Source organism: Falco cherrug, chromosome 7 (genome assembly GCF_023634085.1).
Source record: "Falco cherrug isolate bFalChe1 chromosome 7, bFalChe1.pri, whole genome shotgun sequence".
NCBI lineage: Eukaryota > Metazoa > Chordata > Aves > Falconiformes > Falconidae > Falco > Falco cherrug.
This window is the reverse complement of record NC_073703.1, coordinates 56133417-56143155: the sequence shown is the minus strand read 5'-3', so window position 1 is coordinate 56143155 and position 9739 is coordinate 56133417. Positions and strand designations below refer to the sequence as shown.

The 9739-nt window shown below is 37.3% G+C and overlaps 1 protein-coding gene across 8 annotated transcripts in view; it reads right to left on the bottom strand.

Annotated features, from left to right (window-relative positions):
* MEIS2 (Meis homeobox 2) overlaps positions 1-9739 on the bottom strand; it is a 175136-nt gene that overhangs the window by 63783 nt on the left and 101614 nt on the right. The gene's annotated exons all lie outside the window — the stretch shown is intronic.

The window sequence follows — 9739 nt, the reverse complement described above, 5'->3', positions numbered from 1 at the left end:
ACTTGTAGGAACAATATGTTCAGGACTGGTTCTTAGGAGTCATGACAACCAATTCAATTACTCTACAGTTTATTGCCGGTATATGTGTTGAACATTTCATGGGGCAAGGAGTCGATTACCTGATGCTTACCCACGAATAAGGGGGGAAAATCATAGTTCATGGCTTCAAGTTTAACTTTCAGATGAAAAAATAAACAGGATTAAACTTATTTCCTGCCTGACTGCCACCTCCTCTCCTTCACAAAGAGCTTTTTGGGGAAACCTTACACACCTACTATGCACGTAATCAATACGCTCAATCGTGATAGGCAGGAGAGGCTTTTGGAGAACATTAATTCACGTATAACCCCCAGAGAGCTGCCTAAGTAGGGTTTGAATAGGCATTAAATTAAATATGCATATGTTTTAAATGCACGTCATTCATTATACAGCAAAATGAAACTTTCAGGGTTTTTTGGTGCTGCTTACAGATCACGACACCTAAACACCTCAAAACAAACTGATTTCTCCTGTACTGACATTACATTTTAACGCAGAAGCCTCTCATGCCTCTACTTCAATAAATTTTTTTCTCATATGTTTCCAATGCCTTACCTACCATTCAGTAAAAGAAATAATCAGTCATCTGGAATTAGTTTTTTGAGAAGGCTGAATATTTAATTTTCCATTATCTAGACTTTTAAAAGCAGTCACTGTTTAATGCCATTGACGAATTGACATTTAGCAAAGCAACATCACTTCACAGCAAAAAGGGTTAAAGAGATCCGTATTAATATAGAAGTCAAGCTTTTAATATTCTGCAAATATTAACAAAGAAAGATGATAATGTTGAGTTAATATGGGTTAAGGATAAAATGAAAATAAATTTTTCTGATTGCTAAGTGTTGACACTTTTTTGGCTAGGCCCGCAGCCTTTTCTTGAAGGCTGTGTAATTACAGAAGGCTTTTCCCCTCCTTCCCCCTCCTGCTTCTAGCCCACATTAGTAATGACCCCTTCACTGCTTCAAAAACCACTAATAGTCTTCAGCAAAGGCAAGAAAAATGAACAGGATAAATTGGAATCCACAGTCAGTAATTTGCATCATATGAGGCTGCTTTGGCCACTCACACTCATTCCTGGCCATCAATCGTGCGCTGTCAGGTGCTGCACTCTGCCACCATGATAAATACTCCTCCTAACACTCTGATTCGTCCAAACAATGTAATTGTCCTCTATTCTCCTCTTGGTAATGGAGATAATGAATGACTGCACAAACAAGAAGGATTGCTCATCACAGACACAGGGGTGGCTTCAAACCGAAAAGCCCCGAGTACAAATTTTAATTGACTGAAAACACAGGTCGAAAGAAAAGAAATCCTGTCTTCCATTTCCAGGCTTCGAGACAATCGCTTCTGAGCGTTCCCCTCTTGGTTCGGGGGGGTAGGGGTGGGGATGTTCTTTATCCTGAATGTGGGCCCCCCAAAATGGGTAAAATGAGACTGTAGAAAACCCTGGTGCTGGAAAGCAGCCACAGAAATGCTGTCCAGTATGCAATTCATGTAAAACAACTCCTCACTTTAATTGTGTTCAATCCCAAACTGCGAGGAGCTGGTGTTATGGAAAAAAAAAAAAAAAACCAACAAAAAAACCAAAACAAAACAAAACCCCACAAAAAACCCTCCTCCAAATGGAAACAGTTCCATCCAGTTAAATACTTATTGTACTGCGAGGAATAGTATGTTTTTAAAATTTCAGTCGAAATATAACCACACATAAAGCGAATTGCATTCAACAGCACAGAGCGTGATGGAAATCAGTGAGCCTACTCAGTGTGATAGCCATCCTGGAGCTATTAAGACATTTGAAAATTGGTACACACAAGATCAACAAACACTTAAAAGCGGAGATCTTATCAAAAATCACCTTGCACAGATGGCTTTTATTATTTCTAATTAAGAGTGAGGGACAATAGCACAACAGCTCTAACTTATTTAAATAATGTTCTACATTTTGGGGAAGAGAGAGAGAGAGAGAACTGGTGGTGGTTTCTGTTGATTTTCCCCCCTCCTTCAACATCAGTGATTCTACAGCTTTTAAATGTGAAGTGGACTGTTTATCTGAAAGTGTGCTGGCAGACTGCCACCATATTTCTAAGATTAAAGAAAGGATTGAAAACAATCAGCTTTCCGAGGAACTGAAACCATGACAATATGTTTCTGATTAATTTACAAATATATGTATATATTTAAGGCTAAACTACAGAACCAGAAAATTCCTACTAGTTAGTCTATCACAGGCATTCTTACACTTTATTAGAACAGACATCATATTGAAATAATAAGCATGGGAGGCCTTCATTTCTTCTTTGATCTATATTACTAAATGTCTGACTGGCTCAGATTTAAAATAAACTTTGGTATGTTTGCACTTGAAAACTGGAAAAAGACCGCAAGTAATAATTTGTTGTCAGTTTCCATATTCTCTGACTAAAAGCTATAGTTTAGTCTGTACACTGCTGGATGCCAGGCGATGTGAGTCCAGTCACCCCTGCAGTGGCTAAACTTTTGTGTAGGGATACACGCTCTCTCTAGTATGGTAGCAACGATGACAGGTCATCAGTATGGAACTAGCTGAAATGAATTAAGGCTACAGGTCACAGCTTTACCTGCTTTCCAAATCTCTTGCAGGTTAGTGTCATTACAGCCTTAACTACACAGGTGTGTACTGGAGAAGGTTATCACGGAACAACTTTGTCTCTGAACATTCAAGGATGCCAAATGCGCTGCAAATGTGAAGGCAAGATTTTAAGCTGTTTAACGGTGGTTCGTCAGTGTTGTCCTGTGTCATTTTAAAGATTTTTTTCTGTATAAATGCTGTCAATTTGCTTCCAGTGAATTAAATGATAATAAACAGTGGTGTTTAAGTGCCATCTATGCCCAGCATAGTTGCATTTGGCTTTAGGCTTGGGAGATTATGTAGACATAGGTAATAATTTTACTCAGACTGAGGCACAGGTTATAAAATTTCATATAAGATTAGTTTATTTTCTTAATAAGAAAGCTGAATTCAGAGGAAGGAACACAGAAGGGAGTTTCTGATCAGGAGTTGAAAATCTAAATTATTCACCTTAAAAAGCATAATGAGTACAAAATTCTATGGATTGTTACAAGTGGCAGGATTAAAGAATACACTGAATCCTTTAACTTTTCTCAGCCTATTAAAAGCAATCCTTAGTTGTCTGCTTAAATATGAATCTCAATAACAAGTGAGTTAACATTCATAAAAAAGGAAAGAGCTTTGAAAATCTCACCACCTCTAAAAATTCCCATTCTACTGAGCATATCTCATCACTTTATTGCCAAGGTAACCATGGGTATGTCATGAACTCTTCAGTGCTACTGGATGGTCAAATACCAGTGCCACAAAACACCTAGTTCTCTATCTGCAGATGATAAAGCTGTGCTTCAAACACAGGACTCAACTCCCCAAACAGATGCACTTCTGATTCTATGTGATGACTGCAAGTCATTTAGGAAGGAGAGAAACCACTTACATTCCAGAAGTTTCAAAATTCAACAGCAACAGAAAGTGCCACGAGCATATTCCCCTGGCAGACTATGCATTAGTAAGGGCTCCATTTCAATCGTGGCCCTAGCTACCTAAGATTATCACCCATCTCATCACATCACAACTTTTTCTGTTTCTTAACTATATGCCACCCTAAATGGTGAAGGAGAAGAGGGACCTTTGCATACAGAACTGGAGAACCACAATTACTAAACATGCTTTTAGAAAAGATTAAGGGTATCTCCTGAACCAAGAGCTTTTCAAACTTTCATTAAAGCTTACCTGTTTGATCTAGCTCTCCTAGAATAAACATCCTTCTCTGTTATGCTCATACATCCTGCCAGACACATTGTAATAATTCTCAAGCACTGACACTAACATTTTGAACAGAAAGACTGTTGTTATATCTCTGTTAATCCCTAGAGAAGACCACCCATATTAAAAATGGTAAGCACCAAATAAAGCACCTGGGCAAATAGACTCAGCTGGAGAATCAGAGTTGCCATGGATGATCTAACACCAAACACAGCAGTGCTCAGTAGCCCTGGGACTTCCCTATCGATAAAGTATAGCCATACTTACTACTGGATAACAGAGAGCTGATTTGAGCCATATTCTGCTAGTTGAGCTGAAGCAAGGAGAAATTAAAAAGCAAAGCTAGAACAGATATAGCCCAAGGGCCTAAACACCCCATCGCTACCATATTTCTGACTCCTGCTGGTCTGATGAACAAAGGACCAGGTGGACCCACTTTTCTGTGTTTTGCCACTTTAAAGACATCAGGTAACACATTCAAAGAGACAAGCTGATGTGCTAAGGAAGTTCAATATACATGAGAGGGTTGCTGATGACATATGGCTGCTTTTAGACACAACAGAAAAGAAAGATGACCAGCTGTGTGGATTGCAGAATGAAAGCTTGTGAAGCACATTTACAGGAAAAAAATAGATGTTCTAAGGAAGGGAAGAAGGATGATTAATAAAGTAATAACTTGCAATATCATGGTAAAAAAATTCCCATTGCATTGGAAACAGAACAATGACGGAGAACCATATTCTCCAGTGCTGTAAGAAGAAAAACGTTTTGTAAACTTTTGTACCAAATTTTCCCCCAGAAAATTTTCTTTCAAGTAAATTAAAAGGATGATAAGTGATCTGTACATTGATTTTGAGAACGGTGAGTATTCACAAGGACAAGAAGGACAACAATGAGTATTATCACTCATCAAATAAAATTTGGCTCTGTTTTCTGGGAAGAACTGGGTGTCCTGCTGAAAATGTTAATATATTACTGTTGTCCCAATTTCCAGCAAAACTATCAAAAATTTCAGGGTTTTGATACTGAAGAATAAATAGTTTGGCTCTGGTCTTTCAATTCAGAATTTTCAGTTAGTGAGTTCCCTGAAAGTAGGAAAAATAATGTGATGGTCTGACATAAGGAGTGGAGAAAAGAATCTATGGAGGAAATGGAAAAATATCTTTCAAGGATGGCAGGAAATGTAATGGTCTATTTTGTAGCTAGCAACTAATTAAAAAACAGAACAAAACAAAAAGCAAAAAAGAAAATGCAGCAATAATGCAGCAATTAGTGCTCTATAGGAAAATATTGATGTTGCTGCGGAGGGGGCTATAAAGTTAACTGAGATAACTGGAAATAGTTCTGTTGCAGTTGTGTGACAGAATGAATTACAGAAGGGAGAGACACTCAAAGTAAGACTTAAATTTTGTCCACATATTAAGAAGAGGTAAATTTGTTAGCTATGGAAAAGATGAAATGATAGAAAAGATTTAAAAAATGCATTTTAGATAACAAGGAAGTACTGGAGAGAGGAACAGGGATATTGGAAAGATGGTTTTCAGGTCAGTCTCCAGGCATAAAGCACAATGCCTAGTAATAAAACCAAACAGTATTACAGCGATATTCTTCTCCTAGATATTATATGATATCTCCTAGATGGTTGGATATAAAATCCTATTTCCATTGAGTCAGTGAGGGTTTTGCTATTATCTTCTTTAGAATTTGATTTGGAGCCTAATTTAAGAAACTTAACCTTTGAGTAAACATACATAAATGTTACTTTAATCTTCTGAAATACAAAATCTGTATTACAGACAAATATTGAAGAGTTTTCTGTAATATTTTATAACTATTGTAGAAAAAGACTGAAAAGACAACACGGGATGCATCTGTAGAATAAATTGATATACCCCAACAGGGACTGAAATTAAAGACACTAGTTGAAGACCAAAATCTGTAATGAAGCCAGCACAGAGACAGTCTTTCAAATCACTAGCCAATCAGTATGGTAAAGTAGTCTCAGAAGTAATGAAGGCAAAAAAAAAATACTGTAAATGCTGAAGTAAAAATCATATTGAGAAGGTTCTAAAGTGAAGAACAGAATTAAGCTATAAGAAAGAAATAATACTTTTAAATAGTTCTCTCTCTTATTCAGAATGAAGCGTCTCATCAAGTTCTGCTTCGTTAATCCCTTAAGAGAGAGCTGAAGCAAAGATGGGGGGTGAGAACACCTTAATGCAAGCCAAGAAAATAATCAGCAATACTGAAAATAGTTTCCCCTTCATTAATATCAAGATGCAGAGCTGGGTCCCTTTCAATGATGTATCAAAGAATGGTACTATCTGGTGAGCCCTAGAATTTTCTTTTCCAAAATGTGAACCTTTACCTATTGGCAGACTTTTAAAATATCTTTACTTATGCTAAAGGTCAGCCCCACCAGCACAATTTGGAGGCAAATATCCATTCTTGACTCTATACACTCACTGGTTTTGAGCTAAGGTACCTCCCAAAAAGGGTTGTAAATACCAGATCCAGGTATGTGACAGTTCTCAAATTTTGACTGCATTAATCTCCACAATGTTTTTTCAGGCTCACCTAGATTACTGGCTATGACTGAAGCAGATGATCATTTCATATTAGATCTTTTTATGTAGTGTTACCAATATGGAGTAGGAATTTGTGAGTCATGTGGACACATTTAGGAATGGAACCAACATTAAATATTACACAGTGGTACCCCCACAGTACAGTTATAGCTGGCTTTGAAGGTTCAGCCATCTCGCTGACTAATTCTTTTTTCAAGACTGGATAAAATGAAGAATCTCAGATTATGTGTTTGAAAAGTTCAGGACCACATAAGGATTTTTGCAAATCTGGTCTCAAACAATCCCAGTGCCCTGCCCTGCAATACACCCAAGGAATCATTTCCTGCAGGGCTGATTTAATTGAATTTGAGCCTCTACCTAACCTACTGGAGCTGGTTCTTTTCTGATTGCCCTGAACCAAATTTTTACAGAAAACAGTTTACAAATGCATCATGAAAGAGTACAGCGTTCACATAGCTATAAAGGGAGTTTCATTTTTTTCTCCTCTATAGACAGGATTTACAATTGATAGGGAAAAATCCCATGTCCGCTATGAACAATAAAGGACATGAACTAGTATATTCATTCAGTACCTGAATTCTGTTATCTGGGATAGAGAACTGCATAAATCAAGGATTCAAGAAAACACAGAAAAAGGGATCATATAACATGTAGATGAAAACAAACAAAGCTGTGAAGAGATTAGATACTTTAAATACCCAAGAAGCAGAAATACATTATTAATGTTTTCAAAGGAAAGGAAGATTCAAAATTAATCAGTGAAGAAGTGTTAAATACTTCTCCACCCCATAAAAGAGTACATAACATATTGTGGACTATTCAGTGAAGTACCCACTGCTGAATGTCCAGAAGAGTTTTCTGAACTTCAGCAATACATTGAAAAGCCTAATTTAATGAGGAAGGCAACATGGATTTATGACAGCAAGGTCCTTCTTAATTAACTTGGTAGTGTTGTTAAATAATGTTTTCACCGGAGCAGAGGAATGGAAATGCCATAGATAATATCTCTTTCAGTTTTATTACAGCGCTTGATATAATTTCAGATTAAAGACTATAAAGTAGAAAAATGTCTCATAAACAAGTAACAACAAGTGGTGGGTTAAGCTGAGTAGTGAAGAGACTCTTCTTACTTTTATATGTAATTGAGTTAGGCAACAATATCAGATAAAGCTAGAAATACAAAAGATTCATGCACTGTTAGGCATGAAAGGTATGCTAAAGGGCCAACATACTACCCCACAAAGGCAATAGAAGTTCTCTGTGGACTTCAATGGAAGCTGGGTTGTAAATTTATTAGCCTTTACTGATTAATACACAAAGCCATTTTTTCTTGAGTTGGAGATGCTGTTATGTAAATTGTGAAAAAATGGTGCAGAAAGATGTAGTTGATGTTTTCTGAAACATCTTGGTATAATGCGTGAGTAAAAGTATCAACAGGCACAGAACCATGTATCATTATCTCCCTCACCATCACCTTGCTGGATTATAGTTTCACAACCTCTGTTAGTGGTCTTTAATTCATGAGTCCTCAGTTTCTGCTACGTTGTGGGTTTCAGGCTCATCTTTTGCTTTTGCTTTTAGTTCAGAGATACTGTGCACCCACCAGGCTAAATAAGATCAACGAAGTTCAACTGCACAGCTTATATTTTTTACTTTAATACACAGGTGGCATACGCAGGGCCAATCATATCACAACTGTTATGCTAAATACTCTGAAGCCTGTAGACTATAGGCACAAGTCAAGTCAGAAGTATGGAGATTAAAATCTACTCTGCATTGATGTGAATTAGGTACTGATCTTGCAAAAATTACAATAAAGCTATCACTAAGGAACAGCTAAGCTACCCAGAACTGATCTCTTCAGCACCAAAATGTATAAACCAAGAGAATGATGCAACTGACTTGGAAAACGAATGCTATGATTTAATTTGTGTCGTGTTAGAAACTGAAGATTAGACTTTTTTAACGTTTTTTGTGCTATATCCTGGCAGTAATACTTACACAGTGCTATTGAGCCGCACTTTCTTCCATGTGAGAACCCTTTGAGTTTCATTGGGTTACACACAGAATAAAACACTAATCAGTACAAGGAAGGTCTGGCTCTGAGTCTGGCTCATAGACAGAGGACCAGAGAGAGAACTTTGTTTTGGTTATTCTCTAAGTAGGAGACTTTGAATTTCCTTTTTACCTAAGCTACATCTGCTGAGCTAGTTTATTACAAAAGAAATGGGAACTATGGCGATACATAGCTCCAAGAGTCTCCCATTCATACCATAAATATGTGAGGCCATGGCTCTGGGCAAGCTTTTCAACACATTCAGTCGCAGGATTTGATAGAATGCAACAGCTAGCTCTCATTGCACCTCTTAATTTGCTTGCTGGAACTTGGCAATTTACCTTTCAAGAGCCACAGACCAAGTGGATATCTGTTTGGCACACACAAAAGTTCTTTTCAGGGATCTAGTGAAAGGGTAAGGTATGGTCTGCAGCTTAATGAAGTTATAAGCTAGTGACATATCTTGCCAGAAAAATATTCATGACTTACTAAAAGGAAAAAAACTAGTCATCACAAAAGAAGGGATTATGTTTTGATTTTTAATATGCATAGTTTAATTTGTACTTAGCTGATTTTATTTTTATACACACACACACACACACACACTGCATTTGCAAAGCAAAGAAAGTGGCTGCGGCAACTTTTGTAGTACAAAGACACCACATTAATAACGAAACCCTGAACCATTCATAGTTAAGGCCAGGTTTGTTGAAGAGTTCATTTGAGTTTTGGCAAACATTGTAAGACTTTTGGGTGCAGTGCTGCAATTGATGTTTTCATGTGGCAACTAGTTGAAACTGCCATGGTTCGGGCTAAGTATCACACTAAGTCTGAACTCAAAACCACAAAGATGAACTCCAAGCCATGAATTTACATAAATTTACAAACATTTCCAAAATTCTACAAAGGGAAACTGCAGCTCAATTCTTCAAAGATATCCATTTTCCAAAGAATACACAGATTTTGTTTTGCTGTTGTTCCCATGAGGCCAGAAGAGAAGACTACATGCTATCTTCTTCATGGAAAGTCCTCTTTTCTGCCTCTGGGTCCTACACAATTTGGTTATTTCTACACTTGCAAGTTGTGTACTGGGTTTTGAAAGTCCTGACAGAAGCAAGATCTGGAGACTTGCCTCTTTGAAGAGGCAAGAGCTTCTAAGAGGTGATAGGATGTAAGAAGGGAGCATTAGTAGCCAATATTGATATATTAAGCCAGTGGTCACTGTAATGAGGT